This window comes from Barbus barbus, assembly GCF_936440315.1.
Source record: "Barbus barbus genome assembly, chromosome: 38".
Classification (NCBI taxonomy): domain Eukaryota; kingdom Metazoa; phylum Chordata; class Actinopteri; order Cypriniformes; family Cyprinidae; genus Barbus; species Barbus barbus.
Genome location: NC_136716.1, coordinates 16,769,446 through 16,791,834, shown reverse-complemented (window position 1 = coordinate 16,791,834; position 22,389 = coordinate 16,769,446). Strand labels below are relative to the sequence as shown.

Below are 22,389 nucleotides of genomic sequence, written 5' to 3'. Positions count from 1 at the left end.
ACATGTCCAAAAACTATGGTAATATCACAGAACGAGTTCTCTTCCTGTAGCTTTTCTTCACAGAGCAAATCAGTCAGCCAATACACTGATGGGTTTTCTTTGTTTTAAAAGCAGATCTGGCCGACAGACAGACAACAGGGAAAAGATCAGACTTGTCTAACTAGGCATAAGACCCTACAACTCCATACAAGAATCAAAACATGTATACCAGTTAGTCATTCATCACTCACGATAAAACAACCACTGAAGATAATCAGTTGAGACTGGAGTCAGAAGCACTGAAAAAATGGTTGGTGCCAAAACAGGGACCCCTTAGAAAGCAGCAATGTGCTCTACTAAGATTTACAGCTGCTCTTCAAACAGTCATGAAGGCAGTCATAACTACACAACCTATAAACAAAACCGCCTTACAGAATTCCTGTCAGTTCATCTTCTGGACAACCTCGAATATCTGGGCATTAAAATTAAAAAAGGGTCTGATTAAAAAGCAAGCACTTGGGTTTATAGATCAAGTAAGGGTTGAGATGACAAAAACTGTATGACAAATGACTATAAACTGTTAAACTAATATGCATGAGCAAAGTTAGTCCACATCCGTATGGATTTGGCAATAGGGCACATATATGAATCCACCTAAATCATAAAATGAGAAACGGGACACCCCATGGTCTCACTGATGTGCAAACAAACACCACGGTACTTTAAGTCCACATCAAGTGCACTATTTTGTAAAATGCCTTTATGTATGACTTAAAGAGAGTGCGGCAGTGAATGAATCCTTATCACAGGATGTCAGTGACTGGTCCAGTATCTGAGGAGGAGCAGCTTGTGTTCCCAGCAGCTTGTGTTTTCACATCCTCCAACATTTGAGGAGAAAAGAAGCACTGTGACTCAGGGGAAGCAAATAGAGGAATGAGGAGAGGAGAAGAACAAGGCAAAATGAAAGCAAGGGAGCAGAGGGGAAGAGTGCCAGAGCGTACTAACGTCTTTGATCTGCAACTGGGAGATCTCAGAGCTCCAGCTCTAAACGCAGGGAGTCAGGCTTTAATTTCTGTATGATTATTTCAGTGGTTGGACAAACATCTTGACTTCTGGTAGACAATATGATGTAAGTGCAAGAAAGATATGAAGAAAAAGAAACACCCACTGATGTTACATTATCATTTGCTATGACGTTAACTATAGCGAATTGCAATTTTCTAAAATTGGTTTCTAAACAAGGTCTCAAACCAATTTAAAGGGATAGTTCACCCAAAAATGAAAAATTTGTCAATTACTCATCCTAATGTCGTTCCACACCCGTTAGACCTTCGTTAATCTTCGGAACACAAATTAAAATATTTTTGATTAAATTTGAGAGCTTTCTGACCCTGCATAGACAGCAACGTAACTGACACATTCAAGGCCCAGATAGGTAGTAAGAACATTGTTAAAATAGTCCATGTGACATCAGTGGTTCAACCTTAATTTTATGAAGCTACAAGAATACTTTGTGTGTGCAAAGAAAAAAAAAAAAAGACATTATTCTACAATTTTTTTCTCTTCTTTTTTCTACTTCCCTAAGTTTTGAACAGAATTAAACACCACAAAACAGCTTGTGGAGATTTTGTTTAGATCTTCAGTTATTGGCCTCCAAACATTTGATAAAATAATTTTTAACTTATTGGAACCTAAAACTATTCCACATTTTTTTTTTGTTTGGGCACATTTTATCTAGCTATTTTCAGCTAACTTGAGAGGACAATAGGGAGAGGCAGCGAGCGCATGAAGTTATTGTTATGACAACCAGAGACACTGCAAGATGAAGAAAGATGTTCTAGAATTAAAGTATCACCAAATCAACATGCAGTGGTATAGAAACAGCTTTCTTTCTCTGCAACAGCATCTTACTGAGAATCACAAACTATGGTATAGCTACCTTTAAATGAACGAAGTACAGCTCACACAGAAGTCACTTTCAAACCAAGCTGTTTTCTGCTGGGAAATTGTGCAAATTTATAACCTCATGGATTCCTATTGAAATTACTGGTAGTACATTTGCTGAACAATGTTAAACGTGACCACGCTTTGAGTTGTAAAGCTGAAACAGAGACATATAATTTTTCGTGAATTTTTTAGACACCAGTTGTGACAGCCTTTCATACAGACACAACACAAAAGCTATGCCTACTGGCAAACGCTAATGGCAATAACATTCATAAAGAATAAGGAAGCTTTAGACTTTAGTGTGTCCATAAATTTGAAAGAATTACATCATCTTGGCCACAAAATTACTTATGCTGATGGTCTGAAGAGAATTAGCATATCTGTGATTCAAATCAAGGAGCAGCAGACCACAGGATTAGAAAAGCAATGTTCTTAGGCAGACAGATTTCATCGAGACATCTCCTCTGTGAGAAATCATGCTATTACAAATGACTCACTCTGATTGGATCAAAAAGAGCATTTACAATTACACAGCTTACAAAGTCTTTACACACTCTTTGAGTGTCAGTGGCAATGATGCAGCACCTGGTGATTGAGAAATAGTCAGGAAACATTTACTGCAGTTTCCAAACTCTTCAGTTCAGTATTTGATACAGATCTGAGCACTGCTACTGCTACAGCAGTTAAAAAGAGTCAAATATAGTGAAGGTGGACATAATCACTGTAATATGACGTCATGTAATTGAGGTATAAATGTCACTTTAAACTGTAGATACCATTACATCACCGACTGCATATTTGGTGAATGCATATATTGTTTAACCTTGGCAGAAACCTAAGTGCGCTGTGTGAGCTTATAACTAAAGCATGCGAAAGGTAAATCAGCACAGCTCTCTCATACACACACACACAAACAGATGCCTAGCTTGGAGATGACACTTTATCATACTGTCCACCTCACACAGGAGTCCCCTTCAATAACTAGCACAGAGCCGTAGAGTGTTTACATTATTGCCGAGTCATTTACAATTAGTCTGTCCTCTGTCATATGCTGAAGCATTGTCCACACTGAAGGCAGGATGAACTATAAAGCTCAGTAGCTGTTATTTCCAGTAACGGTACACAAATATGACGGTTCGGTACATACCTCGATTTTAACCTCACGGTTTGGTATGATTTCGGTACAGCAGGGGGGAAAACTAAACTTTTTTTTTTATATATATAAACAGTGATTTACTGAACAAGTTGCTCTTTCTTTAAATACATTCAGTTATATTTAATTTTCTTAGTGATAAAAATCTACCTCAATTTGTTTCTTAAAACTATAGGGAGCCTTTTTACATAATAAGGTTACAATTAGGCCTAACAACTTAACCCAAACTTAAATTTAATTACTATTTATTTTTAAATAGATGATCAAAAAATAAATAAAAATTTAATGCAAACATGTGAATTGCACATAATGCTGTTTTTAAATTAACTTGTAAATAATACATTTTTCTAGGCTATTTGTTAAAATATATTCAATTGCACACCAGCTGTCATAGCATGTTTCATAACAGATTAATTTAAACATATTAAATAATTCAGAATAACAGATTTAGTAAAAATATAATGAGTGTATATGGTGCAATATTTTGTGAAATGCTCCTCTCTAGACTTTGTTTCTCTAGTGAACTAATGAGCTGTGGACACTGATGACTTGCTGAGGTAAATGAAATGCTACGTGACATTTTATTTCCATGCTGTTTTGCTGACGTCTTTCCACGGTTGAAACGATGAGCAATTACATGAGGCATGAGATGTTCAGTCATGATTATTTGCGTTAAAACTAGTAGTACAGAGGAAGGAATGATCGCGTTCACTCGCGCTCCGCTCTGCACAAGTCTGCAGCACGGCACGGCTCAGACACGGGAACCGGAGCTGATCGCCGCCGCTTGAGTCAATGCTTGTGTTGGGTTTATACCAACACGCTTCTGAACCTGTCCCAGAAGCGGCTCTCCAAGGAATTTGAATTTCCTGAAGAAAAAAATACACATGCGTACCAAACCGAAAGACCCGTACCGAAACGGTTTGGTACGAATACGTGTACGTTACACCCCTAATATATATCCTTTTTTTTTTTTTTTTGCAAAAAGAAGCAATAAAAGTCAATGGATTTAAATATATGTATATAAAAAAAGAATAATACTAATATTTAAATATTTATGATCATACTTGATTCTAATTTTTAAGTCTTCCTCATTATAAAAAATAAAATAAAAAATAAACTGCCATTAAGTTTTTTTGTTTGTTTTTCAACATCTACCGATAAACAGGAGGTGACTGTTTTCAACAGCTGCAGCTCTTATAAAGGAAAACTGAACAGTTACAATGTCCATTTGAATAAATGCATCAACCGTTTTAAAAAAATAGTGTTAAACATTTAATTATGTTTAACACTTATGTTTAAACTTCGACAGCCCAATAAAATACTTTAGAAAAAAGGGGGACTTCAATGACATCCCTTATTGGAAGTTGCTCTGTGTACAGGAGATTTAGTGCTGTCTCAGTTTCACTCCAGGCACAAATATTAGGAGACCACCTGGAATTGAGACTACTAGAATTCCACCTCATTAATTCATAATGATGAGGTCACCTTAACACAGTCAATGGATTCCCCATCCAGTCAATATGGATATGGATTAAGCTTGGCCTTACAGTACAATAACTTAGAATATAGCACAGATAACTTAAAATAAATTGTATGTGCTTTAGATTATATATTATTTTTAATTCCCGGGGGGGGGGTCCCTCTGCTGAAAACAGCAATTTAGACTTAGGAAACTAAGGTTGGTGTTGTTTATCTCGTTTAGTTGGTCAGCCAGTTGGTTTCCCAGCCCAACCAGATCTCAAGTACCCAAAACCACTCTAAAACCATCCAAATATACAAGCTTGGCCAGACCGAGAGACTAGCTATCTAGAGGACCCTAGGCTGGCTTCAGCAGGGTCATTAGCTTGGATGGCATAGCATTGCATGTCATATATACCTTCTCCTTCAAGTGGTTCCTTTCCTTACCCCTCCACTGTAGGTCTGTGAGTGACATTCAAATCCTCAGCTTCTATATTGTGCTATTAAGCCAAAACTTCAGAAAGACTCCTAAACCAGAGCATATGTAGTGTGTTTGTGGTATGCTGTCAGACTGCTTCAAGCAATTAAAGTCATCCCCTGTGGCATCCATTTCCCAATCATCTCTCTTGGCTTTGATGCGGTCATATGATCTGAAAAATCCCAAGGCAGTATTCTATGCTGTAATCACATTCCAGCCACCACAGTATCACCGAGAAAGAATTCCTTGAAATTACCATATCATAACCATCTATACCAACCTCAGTCCTCCCTTCCCCTTCCTGTTGAGTTCAATGTAATTCAAATTTTCTGGGCTGTTTGTTTCTTTTTCCCACAATATGATTTGTTATGTTTTTGAACTGTAGTGGTGAGCTTGAACTAAGTTATTCAAAGCCTACAGCTACTGTAGGCTACCGTTTTCCCCTCCTCAGTAAACTCCTTAAGGCTTTCTCTGAATCTTGTTTACAACTTACGCCTGGCGGTTCAAAAATCATGCATAAAATCATCATTGCAGTCCAAATCTTTCCTAATTCAAGCAAAACATGATAACCACTTGATGAAAATAGCAACAGCTGCAACGACAAGATGGAAACAGGCATAATATGTTTGAAAAAAAAAAAAAAAAAGTCCTTGCATTCTTGCTCGTGCCCCACGTTGTGCGCCAGGTCACTGGTGGGCTGGAGGATGTCTCTGAAGGCCAGTGACATTCAGAACTTACAGTAGCAGATTTCAATCCACTGCTCAATCGAACATCGCATTTTTTTTTACAACAAGGGACCTCAACCCGAGACCCCTTGAATGGCAAGGTGACTGTATGAGACATCAAGAACCAGACACCACTGAAGCACTTAGCCCAGGAGGCCTGTTGTCTGACAAACTGACATCCAATGCCAACTAAAGGCTGAGGAAGCAGAAAGGGATTTGACATTAACCCCGCTTAGCTCAAACTCCTTACTCTTATACCCCTCTCATGACATGGTAATCTGACGGTGACCGCAGAGTTTGGAAGATGCTGAACATGCTAAAAACAACATGCAATCTTATTAGAATTGCAACCTAAGTTCAGATTAAAGTAATGTTTTACTCAAAAATGAAAATTTGCTAAAAATTCTCACCCTCAGGCTTTCCTAGATGTAGATGAGTTAATTTCTTAATCGGAACGGATTTAGAGAAATTTAGCATTACATCACTTGCTGAACAACCCATTCTCTGCAGTGACTGGGTGCCATCCAAATGCATAGTTAATGAGATTAACAACCTACCACACCTATGTGGTAAATGTGACAGGACAGTAATTCTGAAAATTTGGTTTGACATTGTATTAGCTAATAAAATCTCAGCATTTACAGGTTTGTAAATTATCATCTGAATGAGAAATGTCATTGTTTTGAACATTTTATTGACCGTAGGGCTGCTATCGGACAACTTTGCAGCTACATTTAGGTATAAGAGATGCTTGTTTCAAAGAACTGAGAACTAAAATGAACTATTAACACACACACAACAAACACAAGCATGTATTCTCTAAATAATCATTCCTGAGTCACTCCTCAACCTGTTGTGGTTTACATAGCCTTAACTATGCCAATGTTTTGCCGTCTTGCAGCTGTAAACATGAAACGAGGATGCCAAAAGTTTAACCTGTCTGGCATTAGCTGTATTTGACCAAAGCAATATTACTGAATTAATTATGCACATGGTATATTTCTGTAAACCATCATTACTTATGAAGTTGTAAAGGCAGTTGCCTTACCCATAAATAACAAACTGGGTCTGAGTTTAATCATAGAGGAGCAATGCAAATATTCTTTTGCAGACGTCACTCTGAGAAACAATCGGTGTAAAGAATCAAATAGTTCTAAATATAAACCCGTGTGACAAACACAAACAATGAGTACAGGAAGAGAAAAAACAAGAGGGAAGAAGAGGCGGTGAGGGGCAGATCAGGATGAGAGTTTGATTGATTAAGTGATCTTGGGACAGTGAACCATCTCTGCTGTTTGGGTGGTTGCTGGGGGGCTGACTTATATGGAAAAGTCTTGGATATGCTGAGAATCCTCAAGAGAGCAGTTAAACAGAGACCTTTGACATTACAAAGATGTTACAGTACCAGACGAAAGCGTTTTAGCAACAGTGACGTCAGCTTGAGTGAGACTGTTTTTTCAGCTGACCGCTGCGTGCAAAAGGACGGAGACACAAATGATCTTAAAGGGAGAGTTCAGTATTTGCTCTTTGAAGGCATAGAACACTCCAAAAAAAAACAAAAAAAAAACAGTCACTTATGGCGCTCACTTGTTGTTATAAACATTTATGCCTTTGTTTTTTTCCATAGAAAGAAGATATTAGACAGAATGACAGTCTTTCACTGTTAGGGAAAAAGAGATGCAATGAAAGTGAATGGTGACTGAGACTATCCATCCCAAACATTCTGCACATCTTTTCTGTTATACTGAAGAAAGAAAGTCAAGAAGGTTTGGAGCGACATTTGGGTAAACAAATGATGACAAAATAATCATTTTAGGGTGAACTAACTCTTTAGTGGAAATCTCAGTTATTACTTTGTTGAAGTCTCACATGATGAATAAAAATGGACACAAATTAGTCAATTATTGATATTCTGTAAGAGTTTAGAGAAATAAAATGAATATAGATACACCGTTCAGATTTTTGGTCTTGGAAAAATGGGAAATATTTGAGTTCATCTCTAACTGCAATCCTTCACGTCTTGGCAAATCACAAAATTAATGTGACAAGAACAAGAACTTCAGCAATACACACTATTAGTTTCATTGTTGTATAGAATAAGCAACATTCATGCAAGAAATGTATTAAATTAAAATTCTGGCCGACAGCGATAAACCAATAACTATTTTTATTTTACGGCTGATATTATAATTCAATACTACAATTTACAAGTGAAATATACAGTATGAACACAATGTTCATTTTAAATTACTAGTGTTTTTACAGTTTACCTTTAAGTGAGTGTTAAACAGTGTTGGGGGTATCGAGCGTTACATAATAATATTACTTTTTTCAAGTAACTAGTAAAGTAACGCATTCATTTTTAATTTACAAGAAAATATCTGAGTTACTTTTTCCCCATTTATTGACTGACAGTGCGCTGTGTGAACATGCTGTTACTGTAGTTCTAGTCTAAACGTGAATGTGCATTAATTCATCCCACTCGCAAAAAAACAGATTTAGTATTCATCAAAATGAAATAAAACAGTGAAATGCAAACTCAGAATATGATGCAAACCTGCAATAATTAAATATGTTAAACAACACAAATGTATCTAATCCCATTTTATTAATCAATGTCTTTGCTGCTGACCTTTGATGATCCAGTTCAACCATCCTAATAAGCAAAAATGACTTTAGATAAACTAACAATTGTGCTTCATTGTTTTTAATTGCTGAAGAGTGTTGAACCTTCTTCTCCTGCGTTCTACTTTACAGTCGTGAATTTACTTTTCCTTCAGCCGGAGGGCTTTTACATTTGCTATGATTAGAACTTCTTGTATTAAAAACAATCAAGCCCTGCTCATATTTAAAAAGTAATGTAACGCATTACTTTCCATAAAAAGTAGCTAAGTAACGTAATTAGTTACTTTTTTAGGGAGTAACGCAATATTGTAATGCATTATTTTTAGTAACTTTCCCCAACACTGGTGTTAAATGATGACAAAGGTCATCTAAAAGTAAAAAAGTACATAAACAATTAGATATCCAATGTAAAAGGATAAGTAAGAATAAAATAAATAAATAAAAGATAAACCTCTAAATTTGGCCAACAACCAATCCAGTGACCGCTAATGCCAACTCTTGTACCTTCATCATCCACACCATAATCCTAACCCTCCTACGCAGTTTAGATTTGCTTTTCAAAGGAAGACAGAAGTGTATAAATAGATAAATAAAAGAAAAATGGTCACAGTCCCACAGTGGTGGAGATATAGTAGTGAAGGACGCATACCAGACAAGCCCCCTGGGGGCAAAGAGACAGGATCGTTATATAGCCGATCTCCAGAGAGCGCAGCCGGGGACTGTTCTCATGGCTACCACCATACAACATCATGGACGTCAATAAAAACATGGAAATAAGACTCTGCACTCTTCCAGTGTGTACAAACAGCAGCTCTTAAACACTCATTGCTTTTTATAAACAGTATTAGAGCAAAAAGGCCTATTCCATTTTCTGCTAACCGAGATAAAGAGGACTGTTTCAGTCAATAAAGCATATATGATCTTATCCATAATTTTTGTACTCTTAGGCTACCCGACTGAGGGAGGCATTACTATCTATACTGACATACAAAAACAAACAATAATTCACAGGCTTCCCTGCCTGGTTCCCATGCCTCTGCCGTAGAACCGGGAGCGGAAAAGCCTGGGAGAGAGAGTGAGACAGCAAGTCATAGCATAAATGTGTAATAAAACAAAACAAACTAGGAAACCGGCAAAAGTAGAAAAAAAAATAGGAAAGACAGGGCTTGCAGTGAAGCAATAGGCAGCACATTGATCTTTTCCAAAGTGTGAAAGTGGGACACATCAATAGGATAGAGCAAAGCGGCAGTGTGAGTGCCACTGTGCTGCTCGCTCGCGGTCCCTCATGACTGACTGCTAGAGCAATCGATTGGTGGGAGGAAAGCTGGGTGAAATTCCAGCTTCACACACGGCACACTAGGGGTTCACCGCACCGCCTGCCAGAGGAAGCTTCCATTGAGCCTTACTTTGACTAAAAACACTGAAACTGCACACAACGACTGACATTTAGAGACTATGAGCAGACCAAAGGAGTATAAGCCATTTTGTGCCAATCACAGAATTCATACCAATCACTAACTGGAGCTTTCAAGCTTCAAAAAAGAAAAGAAAAGCACCATAAAACTATCATAAGTCCATATGACTAACACTTTATATTCCAGGTATTATGGAGTCATACAATAGTTTCATGAGACTGAAATTTAAAGTTGTTATTCACTAGAGTCTTCATAATAGAAGTAGTGATCAATGATGAATGAATGATTATTTTGAGCAGGATCTTTTCACTGAATTAGCTGAATTAGTTCACATGTTTCTGGTACAACATCGTAATTCACTGCCAAACTACCATTATACAATGCATTTTGGAAGAAATCAACAAGCTAGCTAGCTAGTTTCCTGAAACCATTGTAACTTGGACGCAAATCCATCATTCAAACCATGTTGGTTCCACAATATGTAACTTGTTAATGATGTTACCCAAGTGGTGGGGTAATTGACCTTATGCTCCAGTGAAACAAGCGAGCCACCGTCTTTAGAATATTGTCTTTGAACTTCCCTTTGTGCGGTAGCTCTGTATATTTCTATGAGATCGCTGTCTAAGAGTAATTTAGCTGGTAAAATGTATTTATGTATTGTAGAGTCAACAAAAGTTATCGTGAGCATTGTAATGTCTAAAGCAAATGTCTTAACAAATGTCAGTAGACCAGTAAGATTTTAAAACGAACGGTTCATTCATAAATTCGTGAGAGCTCTGTGGAAATACAACCAGAAGACAACAAACGCAGTGCTAAAAAGGGGAGGGGCTACATAATGTCAATAACATCTGTCAAAAAGATTCCCATGATTGATTCATTCACCGATTCTCAAGTTCAACTCACCGAATTATTTGGTGATCGCTCACTGAAGGTGGAGGATTATCAGTAAATAACAGTTTAAATTTGAGTCGGTTTCTCACACAAAGCTCTTAGAAAACTTCAGAAGACTTTAAATAAACTGCATGAGACATATATACTATTTTTATGGTACATTCACATCCTTTTTGATGCCTGAAAGCCTCTGTCTCAGTCAATGTAGTTGCTCTTTTCCATGTAGTTCCAGCTTTTAGTTTCTCTTTTTGTGATCCACTGAGGAAAAACGAGTCATAAACATGAGAAAGCTTTTTTGAATGAACTGGTAATTTAATTACGCATATTTAAATACTGCTTCCTTTGAAAATCAGCTCAACTTTTTAGATCCATCAGCCAAGGCGTATTAAAGACAAACAAGTCTGACCTCTAAAGGGAAATAAAGGTTTTGAACAAACCATTCATGAGCTATGAGAGGATGTCCATTCAACAGTCAAAAGAGGATGTTGATGTTTACAGGAAAAGCTCAACCTCTAGCCTTGAAGAGAAGAGGATCTCCTCTTTGCACACCATCTGGGTCAACAGCTAGATAAAACAGTTAAGTAGTGGATTTTATTGTCCATTAGTGGGAAGAGAGCATTGATTCATAGAGATTAAACAAGTTTGATGCTCAATACAAATTTCCTGCAGTGCACATAAATGCTAAATGATTGGTTTATTGGCAAATTCATCATATACAGCGCACAGATGAATATCCATTTCCTAACTGCACGGAAGCTGGGCAATTTCAAGCCTCGTGTGAATTTTATTGCACAGATTAGGTACCTGGCAATAAAAACACAACAGCAGAGACATACTCTATCATTTTTCACATTTTCAAAGCAACTCACGCTTCACATGAGCTTTGATTAAAAGCTAAACGGTGGTATTGCCAGTGTTCTGAAGGAGGTCTTTTTTTGCTTTTTGCACATGTTGTAGTTTTGCAAGAACAGTCAACACCGAGAACGATGCCATTTGTCTTCGAGCGTAGAGAGGTAGGTCATTGAAACGGGACTGAAATGGAGCGATTAGATCCTGTTACTTTGCTTTTGACCTCCGGCCAAGGAAACACCAAAATGAGCTGTTGTTCTTGCACCAAGGCCAAAAGTTAGTTCAGCGTTACTTATTTAAATTTCGGCTCAGCATCCAATCAGATTGCAGCTTTTTTTTTTTTCAGATCAGTGCTTTTATCAGGGGAATGTTCTGGTCGCCATTCTAGCAGAAGGTATTTCCTCATATCAAAACCTGATCTCAGAACGTTTTGGCAGCTATGGTAGGGAGCTGGGAGGAAAAACAAGGGTCCTAAAATACTCCAAAACATGATCTGTGGCTAATCTCATTAATCACATGTGTCTTTCATCCAAAACAAATGCAAAAAGCCTGCGTTGTCCAAATATCATCCTGTCCGTGGCCACAGTGGTGAACAATGTGTATTTGTAATAACTAACAGATCCACAAATGTGTTCGTTTTGACCCAGTTGTGATACTGACCCGTAATCTATAAAGGAAATCACTGATCTGAGTGTTCCTAGAGTACTAAAAAAAGTTCTGCTTCCTGAAATGGCTCCAAATTCTAGACAAAAGGATCAGTAACAAAAAAATATATAGGCATTAGAGGACCATTATAGAAGCTAGTCTGTGAGCTCAACATGTGGATTCGAATGATAATAGTAACACTGCATAAATTCAGCTCTTCTGTTTGTTACTTGACATGTAGGAGCTGCTGTAGTGTAGATCTCTGTACAAAAGACAGAGGAAACAATTGAATCCTGCTGTGAAGGAATAAATGGAAGAGAAAGTGCAGTGAGAGAAGAGAAAGTAGATGTCTCCGGAGAGGTGCAGGCGAAAGATCAGACTCGCCAGACATTCGCGACTCCCCTCGGAGTCCACAATTTCACTTATTCTTTTGTTTATTGTTTGGAGGCGGTATTGAGGCTACCAGTCACTGCTCTCTCATTCCAGAGATATGCCAGAAAGTACTTATTGGACATACAGCCAAGTAAAGGCTGATTTTAACATTTAACTCCCTTGTCTTCGCACCAAAGCACGGATTACGGGAGCAACATTAAAAATTTGTTCCAAATGCTCACTGATGCTTCTCCTTAATCTCTAATTAATATTAATAATATAACTGTTTTTAAGAGTTGGGGTATAAGCTTTAAATAATTAACTATTAAAATTCATCAAAATGTACATAAAATGAAATGAGTGCTTTTAATTTCTATAAAAAATCTATTAAAACTGTTATAAAATATATCTCTAATGTTTTCAGTTCTTGTTGCCTACATTAAAAGTCAGCATGAAATCAAAACTGACACAATGTAAAAGTATAATTCACCCAAAAATTAAAATGTAATAACTCCAGTCCATCACTTAACATCTTGAAGCAAAAATAAGCATTTTTGTAATAGACAAATCCATCAAGACACTTTTATCTTCAAACCTTTTGGCTTTCCATAATATTGCTTTCTCCAGTGAAAAAGTAGTCTCATCTGAATCAGGAGAGAAATATGCACACATCAAGCACCGTTTACAAGTGAAAGCAGTCCGAAACAGTTCTATACAAATGTGTTGGCGGATTTTGGCATGAGAGAAAAACAGGGGATGGACTTTTTCCACTGCTTTATTATGGATTATGGAATTAATGATGTATGTGTTTTTCATAAAAGTGCAGTTTATCACTTCACAAGACATTAATTGATGGACTTGAGGCCATCAGCTATTTGGACTCTCATTTTGACGGCACCCATTCACTGCAAAGGATCCACTGGTGAGCAAGTAACATAATGCTAAATTTCTCCAGATCTGTTCAGACGAAGAAACAAAGTCATCTACATCTTGGATGGCCGGAGGATGAGTGAATGTTCAACATATTTTCATTTTTGGGAGGGTGAAAAATGTACAGTAATAACTTGTGCTTCCTCTAAAACTAGTTTCCTTTTCTGATGACATCACCTAGGCCGAGCAGGCTATTGGACAATAAAAAAAGAACAATAACTCCATAGCTATCTATCCATAACTATGTAATGCCCATCTTTCACAATCCAATCAAATACCAATTCATAAAATCTGCACTAACATTTTCCCCACTGAACTTCCTATTTCACGAGGATACGTCAAATTAAGGTTCAAGTACAGTGTGTTGCAATCGGCAATTCTCGCTGACTTTAAATAGCTGAAGACTCAAAACTTGACAGAATGTCCACCTCTAGACATCCTCCATCTTGAAAGCAACATTAGCACTTTCTCTGCCCTCACCAAACTTGTACAGGGGTTTGACTCGTCCTACACAAGCAATCAAGCGGTGAAAGTACAGAGATGAACCAAGCAAGAAGCATAAAGAGAGGAGGAGACGCTATCCCACTTTCATAAGCCTATGATGAATAGTGTTGTCGCTTCTCTTTTGCTGAATCCAGAAATTCCCAACATCTGCGGGTGGCTGAGAATCGTAGGTTAGCCAGGCTCAGCGGCTTGTGCATACATCTTCCCTGATGGTGGTGCATGTCAGGGCGCATGAAAGCAAAGTGTGGAGATCCCCCAATCCCAGAGGCCTATTTAGTGAACCAAAGTGCTTCTACATACATACTCCATTATATCAGACAGAAATGGCTCACCTAGGACAGCCAACATATTTCTTCATTATTTAAAAAATAATTGCAGGTGACCAAAGGACCCCAGACAATAATGCACCAGGGAAAAGCACAATAACAAATGACATTAACTAAGATGCACAGCTTCCCTGAGTATACAGTAATTCTTTATTTATACAGATGAATTATACAAGAAGGGGCACTGCTGGTGTAGAAATGCTCTCATGTGGCAAGATAGATACTGTGCATTCAGCGAGATGGGAGGGTTTAACAAACTTTAAATGAAACGGGCAGATGGTGTAAACACTCGGACCATTCGGGGCTTTCAAGGGACACAAGATGGAGACGTGGTATAAACTCTAAACATAAAAGTCAAACACACTGTCAGTGCTCCCTTTGTGTTGCTGTCACTTGCACACACTAACATACACAGACGTTCCTCTGCTAGATAACAGCGCTAGAGTTTTGGCCCCGGGCTAAAAACACCAGCTTCTCCCCTCCGAATGAAAAAGCTGAGAACAGCTGAGATGGATTTCTGGATACCCTGACTGTAAAAAAATTTAATAAAAAGGTAACTTTGACTTGCAACTTCATATCTCACAACTGCGACATAAAGTCTCAATTTGGTAAAATGAACAATTTTCACAATTGCAATTGTGAGATAAAACTAAATAGTGAGAGATAAAGTGTCAGTTATGAAAGATTATTTAATCAGTGTGAATGTGTAACTGCAGCAGTGACTTTATATTTCATCAAAGTTTCATATTTGAGACTTTACCCTTCAAAGTTGTAATTAATTTCTTAAACTTTTTCACAAATACTCATTTTATTTTTTTACTCTAAAGGTGGAATAGGCATCAGACAGCAGATTTCAGACAATGCCTTCATAATGTTATAATAAGGTTGTGACTTTTGAGCATTTGTAATGTCCGCAAAATACTTTGCCTCAAGTGTTTATTAAATATTTTGGTGACTTTTATATTTTCAGCTACTAATAAGATTGCAGTGCTTTTAGTTTAATTGAACACATTTTTACTGTGTTAATTTAACACATTTTTCCATTTTACCACCAGCATAATGACAAAAATTTGCATAAAAAAAAATCCATCTGTGCTTATTTATACAGGATCGTATTCTTCTTTTGAAGAGATAAATTCTTTGATCAAAAAAGCAGGAAAGAGCACATCCGCGACGTGATCCTGCATACATTACCAATTGTCAATGAGAAGTGTTTGTTGTTTTTAAACTGTTCAATCTATTTTGAGTCTATTATCCATGCAAATTACTATAGGAAATTGCTGTGCATTTTTTCATCCTTCACTCTTAAACATGTATCTCCTCCCGAGAGCTTTAATCTTTTCTTCTTCATAGTGAAATTTATGCTGAGGCATCTGCTGCCACAACCGTTATTGTCACTGCTCCCATTCAATAAATAGGAGAGGGAAAAGTACAAACACACACACAGCTTTTCATCTTCCATTGCACTGGGGTTCTAGCACATTTAACTGTGTGTACACATGTCGATGAGAACTGAAACCTCTCCACCATGGACTCGCAAAAACACACATTGATTTAGGCTCTCTCCATTAAAAGAGCATAAGCTCTTTACGAAAGAAGGAAACCTTAACTTCACATGGACACATGCACCTGACTTCCTGTCAGACTGGATAATAGTGCTTTGAGGTGTGTCTGTGTGATATTGTCTTCACCTGTCATCATCTCACAGTCTCATAGGTCACATTAGCACCTGTCCGTGCTCTCAGACTTAACGCGTCACAAAAGCAAAGGAAGTCAAAGACTAGTGCGCCATTCATTGGGAAAAGTCATTCTGCATAGATCTCAAAGAAAAGATATGCTGCATCAATTTCAGCCCTTGACTTTCTCAAAGTTTCAAAATGAATAAGAGAGAAGTAAATCAGAGAGCTCCTGAAAAGAAGTCAACCTTTTCTTTTTCCGTTTATTATGCACAGGTCCTCGAGCATACGAGAGATACTGGATTGCGAATACAGCTAAAGATCCTTTCGCATGAGTCACGTCAACACTGCACTGAATTATGAAGTGTCATCTATGGGCGCTCGAAGTTTCAAAAGTTTAACTTTGCTGACCATTAAAGAACAGCCAAAAAAATACCAGGTAATTTGTTTGGCATAAACAATATTTGGCTTTGCAGCTGAAGTTTGGTTGTCATTTTCACATAATTGAAAATGATGATGTATTTAATGGACAAACCAACATTTTAACACACACCCATACATACACATGAATATGAATATATATATTTTTTTTTTATATATATATTTTTTCATATATATATTTATATATATGTATTTTACATGTTGTTTATTCCTGAATTTTCATCAGCCATTACTCCAGTCTTCAGTGTCACACAATGCTTCAGAAATCATTTTATTTTGCTACTTAACATTTCATATTATCAATTTTAAAAACAGTTGTGCTGCTTAATATTTTTGTCAAAACTGTAACATTTTTATTCTTCGTTTAATTTTTTTCAGGATTCATTGATTAATAAAAAACTAAAAAATAATAATCAAAATAAAATATTTTGTAAAGTAAATTTCTTTCACTTTTGATCATTTAATGCACCCTTCCTAAATAAAAGTATTACTTTTAAAAATAAAAGATCTTACTATTTTTTTTTCACAGACATATGTGAATACAATCTTGTAGAGAAATGAAAAAAAAAAAGGAAAACCTTACCAAAAGTAAAGTAACTAAACATCTGAAACAAAGAATAAGCAGAATACTGTGTAGGCTTTAAATGCTATAAAAGTCTTGAGAGTGAAACAGTCCAGAGCTATCCATGGCCATTATTTGTACCAATTGCTCAAGCCAAGATTCTTTCCTGGTGTTTTCTCAAACTGACATTGTCAATAGAGATGTCAGGCTGATTGGCAGCACAATGAAAACTAAAGGCATGGGCAGGCTTACACACCTCTGTGTGCCATGGTTTCCCGTGAGAGAAACCATGGCAACCAATGGTCTGCTCACTGACGGTCTCATGCATGTTGCATAAAACCGAAAAGCACTTGTGAAAATTGCAAGCTCCAATCAGTCTTCCCTACTGCAAAGCTACTTCAGTGGAGTCTGGGTGCATAGCTTTAATCAGGCTGTTGGGAAACAAAATCATGTTTAAAAAGTTACTGCATGGTTCCTACTTTTCATTTTGAAGCACTAACTTTTACAGAAAAAAAAAAAAAATCTCTCAAAAGGACAACATTTGTCAACACTACAATATTTCTTCTAGGTGCCCTTTGCTGTCCACAGCCTGACTGGTCAGAGTGGCTTAATTCATAAATACAGATAGTGAAAGAGAAAGAAAAGAGCTAAAGAGGGAAGAGCGGGAATTCTAGGCAGCTGATGCATAGTAATTGGCCGCCGTTCAGGAGGACATTCTCCTCTGAAAGCTGGGATCTTTTGTAAGCACTTATCATTACATAAATTACTTCCCATCAGGTCAGATGAGCTCACAGTCAGTGTGGGGGTAGATATGAAGATGAGGGGTTTTAATAAAATAAAAAAAAACTGATTTAATATAAAATTAATAACACATTTAAAAAATTCAAGAATACATTTACAAACCCTCCCCTAAACTCCCTTCACACTTTTAAAAAGAAAAATGCAAATAATTAAATTAAAAAGTTAACAAAAAATAAAATAAAATATTAAACATTTAAATTAAATTAGAAACACATTAAATTAAATATAAATTTAAATAATAAAATTAAACAAAGAATAAGTTTAAAACCCCTCCCCCAAACTTCCTTCACCCTGCTAAAAAAAAAGTAGCATTTGAATACAATAAATTAAATATTTAAAATTAACTGAAACATTTGACAAAACATTATATTTTTAAAAACAGTTAAAATTTTAAATAAATGTCAGCTTAAAACCGCTCCCCCATGTTTCACCCCACAAAAAATAAAAAAATAAAAAACACCATATGCCTAATGCGATGTCTAAAGACGCTGCCAAGAGCACAATCTACTGCCCTGCTCATTGTGTGTCCAGATCTCCTAAAGGGAACTGGCTGTTAGCTAAATCATTCACGAGCATGCTTTGTACAAGCACTTGTTCTTCACTGCACTTTCAGCAAGTAATTAACTGTGCACTTTGTCAACTATCATGTACAAAAAAAAAAAACCTAGTTGAGATAGGTGATATGATTATTGTTTACTACGATGTTGCCCACGACTATTAAGAGCAGGCCTCCTATGAGCCATCATTATTCTGGAAAGCCCACGGCACCTCCTAACCACTAAACACAATGAGAGTAGCAATTAAATGGTAGTAATGAACGCTAAAGAGAAAATGATTTATTTAGCGAGTCATCTTGAGCTCTAGACACTTCAAAAACTGCTCAGCCATCCGTTTGTCTTTGTGGGATTTATATGGCTGGAGAGGGAGTATGTCACATGGTCTCAATCTGAATGGCAGATTTTCTGTCTTTTATGTGCATGGCATGCTGGAAATTTCTTATACTGAGAGGCATACATTTGATAACTGAACATGCAAGTAATTGATAATTCCATGATCGATTTATTCAGGTCAATTAGTTGAATATTGAGTGCACTCTATAATGTCCATTGCATTTTTTACATCTGTACATGTGGTCATCCCCTTAAATAGTGCAGTATATAAAGGTATAGGGGAAGATTCCAGAGTACATTGTTATTTAGCATCCATACAAATTTAAAAATGTATTTTTACAAAAAATGAATATCCTTACTTCTTTTTCAATGTCTTTGGTTACCAAACAAACAGCTTAGCCTATTAGCTTAGCATAGTGTAAACTAGTGAAAAAAGGAACTTTTTGTTAGCTATAGAACAAAATATCATCAGAATCAGAATCAGAATGAGCTTTATTCACCAAGTATGTTTACACATACGAGGAATTTGTATGTGTAACATTTGTATTGTACATGATAACACAATACATTTTTCATCAGGCACTGCAAACAGCTACCTATTCCACAGACCTAATTCAGAACAGCATATATCAGAGCAGAGTTATTTTAGTATTATTTATTTACTATTATAGTATTTATTCATATTTTAAATTTTATTAGCATTTATTTGTATATTTTCGGTTTTCAGTTGAATTTTTTTGTTGTTTTTGGAATTTTGCTATGTGCTTTTGTCATTTTTATCATTTTATGATTACTTTTATTTCATCTTTATTTAATTTTTATTTCACTTTCAGATTTAGTCATTTTAGTACTTTAAAGGTGCCATAGAACGGGAAACTGTATTTACCTTGGCATTGTTGAATAATAAGAGTTATATGGAAATAATATATGGGAAAAAAATATATATTGGAAATGACATACAGTGAGCCTCAAACACCATTGTTTCCTCCTCCTTATGTAAATCTTGTGAATAAAAAAGACCACTGAAAAATAGGCCAATCAGAACATAACACCGACTGTGACATAACAGTCGTGATCACTAATAGTTACGCCCTCAACATCTGCATATACACACCCATGTTCTAGGCCTGCTGAAAATGGCAGATTCTGGATATAAATGTTATGTTCCAGGCTCTGCAGGGGATGTGAAGTGCAGGGATGGATTGGTGTCTGTATTCAGAAAGGCATGGAAAGCAAATAACGCGTTCTAATAAAATAGCGCGAGCCACTAAAGGGACATGGTAGCTGCTTTCTAGGGGTAGCCTGTTACATTGCAGTACATAAGATTTCACTTACCACATAAACAGAGTAAGGAGAGATGACTGAGGATCATGGCGAATGATTTACAGATCCTGGGCACCACTGACAAGCATCTGATCTTGTAAAATGTGTGGTAAGTACTGCCACTCCATAGTATAAACAGAGTTTGTGCGATCACGAATCTCGAAAGCAAAAGTGAAAGTAAAAAGCGATTGCAGTTTCGGTGCCCCACATATTAATAGCGGCTCCCTGATGCCCGCATTTTATATATAGTATAATTACCCAACGATATAACTGCACGAGAAAATATTGAAATATATATTTTCCTCCCTGTGTTTCCTTCCTGCTGTGTGAGAAATGAGCTGAAACGAGCCGCACTGTGAAACAGCCAATCAGAGCAGAGCTCAACATTGAGCCGCACTGTGAAACAGCCAATCAGAGCAGAGCTCAACATTGAGCCGCACTGTGAAACAGCCAATCAGAGCAGAGCTCAAAATTATTATTCATGACCCTTCCAAATAAGCCAATAAAGAGTCAAGTCAAGTCAGTATTATTTGTATAGCGCTTTTAACAATGCAAATTATGTCAAAGCAGCTTTACATCAGCTTGATATAAAGCTGGGTGGCTTTATATCAGCTTTACAGTATTTAGACGGGGAAATAGTTTGTCGAAATAGTGTCATTCTCCTCTGGCCAGACAAAATCAGCAGTTTAAATCTAGGCTAAAGCAGAATCAGATTGTGCAAAGGACTCATCTGGTTCATGTGGTCTTGTCCCTGGCTGTAGAGGTCATCTCTAGGTGCTGATCCACCATCTGATCTGGATACAGTCTGTATCTGGGTGGCTACAGTGATCTCGGAATAAGAAAGAAACAGACTAATATTAGCGTAGATGCCATTCTTCTAACAATGTAACAAGTACATCAGGTGTTTTGGGAAGTGTTCCCGGTTCCAGTTGACCTAATTAATGCAGCCTAACAATCCTTTAACGGATTTGAATTATAGAAATACGATCGTGTATTATGTGTAAGCCAGGTTAAAGAGATGGGTCTTTAATCTAGATTTAAACTGACAGAGTGTGTCTGCTTCCCGAACAGTGTTAGGTAGATTGTTCCGGAGTTTGGGCACTAAATAGGAAAACAGTATCACTCAAATACTGAGGTGCCAAACCATTCAGGGCTTTATAGGTAAATAGCAAGATCTTAAAATGTATACGATGTTTAATAGGGAGCCAGTGCAGTGTTGACAGAACCGGGCTAATGTGGTCATACTTCCTGGTTCTAGTAAGAACTCTAGCTGCTGCATTTTGAACCAGCTGGAGTTTGTTTATTAAACTTGCAGAGCAACCACCCAATAATACATTACAATAATCTAGCCTCGAGGTCACGAATGCATGAATTAATGTTTCTGCATTTGACATTGAGAGCATAGGTCATAATTTAGATATATTTTTAAAATGGAAAAAAGCAGTTTTACAAATGCTAGAAACATGTTTTTCGAAGGAAAGATTGCTATCAAAAAGTACGCCTAGGTTCCTAACTGATGACGAAGAATTTACAGAGCAGCCATCAAGTATTAGACAGTGATCTAGGTTTTTACATGCAAAAGTTTTTGGTCCAATAATTAACACCTCTGTTTTTTCAGAATTTAGCAGTAAGAAATTACTAGTCATCCAGTTTTTGATATCAACTATACATTCCGTTAGTTTTGCAAATTGGTAAGTTTCATCAGGTCGCAAAGAAATATAGCGCTGGGTATCATCAGCATAACAGTGAAAGCTAACACCACGTTTCCTAATGATATCTCCCAAGGGTAACATGTAAAGCGTGAAAAGTAAGGGGCCAAGTCCTGAGCCTTGAGGTACTCCATACTGCACTTGTGATTGGTATGATACCTCTTCATTTACTGCCACAAATTGATGGCGGTCAGATAAGTACGATTTGAGCCATGCCAGTTCACTTCCTCTAATGCCAATATAATTTTCTAGTCTATTTAAAAGAGTGTTGTGGTCGATAGTGTCAAACGTGGCGCTAAGTTCCAGTAGCACTAATAGAGAGATACAACCACAGAGAGATGGTAGTATACGTTGTGTCAGGATTATTGATTTATTACCCTCATAAAAATTCCACCCCCCTCCCATAACTGGACACCTGTTTTGTACACCCCTAGCCCCCACCGTCTAAGCGGCCATTTTATTGACCTTATGGTGAACTTAAGAATTTATGACTGTGTGTGTGTGTGTGTGTATGTGTGTGTGTGGGGCCAATGTTATGTGGTTTAAACTTTAAATGATGAATTTGTGTTAAATGGGTAAAGGGATATTTTATTAAAGTGTTTTCACATACACATCAAGAAAAAAACCATCAAACATGTACGTAAAACGTACAAAGACTGTTTATTTCCCTACAAGTGTAGACTTAAAACA

The 22,389-nt window shown here is 36.9% G+C and overlaps 1 protein-coding gene across 1 annotated transcript in view; it reads right to left on the bottom strand.

Annotated features, from left to right (window-relative positions):
* LOC306857817 (voltage-dependent T-type calcium channel subunit alpha-1G-like) overlaps positions 1-22,389 on the bottom strand; it is a gene marked incomplete at both ends in the record, with an annotated part of 249,448 nt that overhangs the window by 189,565 nt on the left and 37,494 nt on the right. The gene's annotated exons all lie outside the window — the stretch shown is intronic.